General features: G+C 35.2%; 1 protein-coding gene across 1 annotated transcript in view; it reads right to left on the bottom strand.

The window, feature by feature from the left end:
• Positions 1-2,607, bottom strand: part of LOC107087001 (E3 ubiquitin/ISG15 ligase TRIM25-like) — a 25,389-nt gene that overhangs the window by 1,445 nt on the left and 21,337 nt on the right. The gene's annotated exons all lie outside the window — the stretch shown is intronic.

The following is a 2,607-nucleotide window of genomic DNA, read 5'->3' as shown; positions in this document are numbered from 1 at the left end:
GGTGTTCCTTTTCAAATTAGGCCTCTGTGTGAAGATCTCTCTGCACTGAGGGCAGCTGTGGTTTCCTTTCTGATCCTCTTCATCCCAGTGTGCATTAATGCAGTTCATACAGTAGCTGTGTCCACAGGGAATAGCCACTGGATCCTTTAGTAAATCCAGACAGATTGAACAGGAGAAGGTTTCTTGGTCCAGCTGATTCTGCTCCATTTCTCCTCTCAGTCACAGCAACTGTGTGAGTTTCATTTCCTGAAAACAGAAACAGGTTTGAGCTCTGATCACATGTAAGGGCAGAGACGCTGCAGCCAATTAGCTTTAACCTTCAGCGGGTGTTGGTTCCACCCAGATTACAAGTGTAGTTATCTGATTGGTTCTAACATGTTTTTTTTTATTTTTTTGTTGACTCTGACCCCTAAATCCCACATTCCCCGTATCTGCGCTGAAATATGTTTTTTATATCAGTATAAAAGATATATCCACAAAATCTCTTATATTCAACAACAAAAATATTTAGTTAACCACACTGTGCAAAATAGCAATAAAAAATTATAAAAAGAGAAGAGAAGGGAAGCTAAACATTGACAAGGAACAATCACTATACTGAAAAAGATAAAGAACATAAGATGTAAGGGGTAATTAAGAATGACATTTGGACAGAAAGCATACAATCTTTTAGCATTGGTGGAATACATTTTCTTTAAAGTATATTTATTTCATTTTTAAATGTCTTTATCTTTCCTTGAGAAAATTAATGTTTAAGGATTTAGAGAGTGGCCAGTTATGAACTGAGGACAAAAATGTTGGGTTTTACAACAACAACAAAAATTGTTCAGTTCATTCCTCTTCTTGCTCACATGGAGGACATTTGTCTATGGTGAATTTAAATTTGAAGTATTTGCATTGGTTGGAAGGATAATTGTCATTTAGAATGTTGAAATTAATCTTTTATATTTAGGTGGAATAACAAATTTAAGATATTTGATTCTCAATGCACGGATATCATTTTTGGAGGATTCTCTAATAGGAAAAGTATTTTAATTGGATTAGGAAGATATTTGTTGACACTTTTCTCAAAAATATGTTTTTGCATTTTTTGTCTATTACATTGATTCCTTCAATAAATGTATTTTTAGTTTAGGAACTGGAATATTACTGAGGCAATCTTGAACTAAATCAATGAACTTGATCAATGTTTTTAATATAATTTATTTCTGGGATGAGAATTAGGCATTTTATTATTTAAATCATTCCAGTGACAATAACTGTCCATCCCTTCACACTGCTGTTCGGGGTCTTAATAACATATTTGAGGAGCCAAAACAGCCGTACCGTATCAGATTTATAGTACCCACCCTGTGAATATATTAGAATCTGCCCTTAGATGAGAGCCAGACCCATTTACACAGTGACAGATAATAATTTTTCAATAAACCAGAACTTATACACCACATATCTTCCTAAATAACCATTCTAAAAACAATTTTCATTTATTTCAGACAGAACCATTTACATAATATTTTTTATATCAAACTGCACTTCCAATATTCACCACTGTTTGGCGGCAAGTACTGTTTTCCTCTAAGCATGGAGAAGCACGCTTGCTTAAAGTTGCAATGAATCATGGGATATCCAAGGCTACGCTGGATACACCAGACCTGTCCTTATAATCGGGTAAAAAGAAGGATGCAATATTCGAAATCTCTTAAATGTATCAAATCATACAAATACCTGACTGAAATACTAATAGCATTGCCCACTGATGTACATCAATCCTAACATAGCAATCCCCTTGTTGCCATGTTAATTATTGTTTCATTGTCATTCACTTATTCTTTTTTTTTCCTTATCAATGTTACTTTGTATTTCCATTTTGAAATCTATCTCTATGTCTTCAACAGAATTGTACTGTTGCTATTGCTTTACTTGTTTGTACTTACTTTGTTTAAATAAAGTTCATAAACAAAAACAAAAAAAGAAGAAAGATGCACCTCTGTTGCCATTTTAGCTGAAAGAACTGTGCATGTCTTATGAAAAGATTTTTCAGTGGTATGATCTCTTATTATTTTAAACAACCCGTCTCCTAACTTTTACTTAAACATCAAAGTAGCTGCTGGTTAATATTCACTGAGTGCTGCTCCTCCTCCATGTAGCTACTCTCTAAGCACTGAAATGCGACTGCAAATCAGATTATTAAAGCAACAGATCCGATTATGTTAGACCGAGATGCCAGACTAGATCCCCACTAGTCCTTCAGAAAGTTACGCCTGTGCTAACCTCTAACAATCAAATCTCACAAGCAATTAAGTCCCACTTGCAGCTGTGGAAGGTGCCTTTATTAAAGGTGGGGGGTATAAACAAGAATGGAGCTGCTTCTTCCTTCTAATGGAATAAGAATGCGATTGTTGTTGAGACAACACAGTGACGCCCCATGTGAGTGGCTGTAAGCTCTGTGGCGCAGGGTGGCATAAAATATAACATTTGCCCCTTTCTTAAAACAGATATATACAGTCAAATAAAGCTATTTACATAAACATATCCCCAGAATGATTGACAAGTTGGAGGACCACTTATTTTGATAATCCAACCAGAAAAAGAGCATCCTCCACTAGG

The sequence above is a fragment of the Cyprinodon variegatus genome, unplaced genomic scaffold, assembly GCF_000732505.1.
Source record: "Cyprinodon variegatus isolate N-32 unplaced genomic scaffold, C_variegatus-1.0 Scaffold170, whole genome shotgun sequence".
Classification (NCBI taxonomy): domain Eukaryota; kingdom Metazoa; phylum Chordata; class Actinopteri; order Cyprinodontiformes; family Cyprinodontidae; genus Cyprinodon; species Cyprinodon variegatus.
This window is presented reverse-complemented; position numbering and strand designations above follow the sequence as displayed.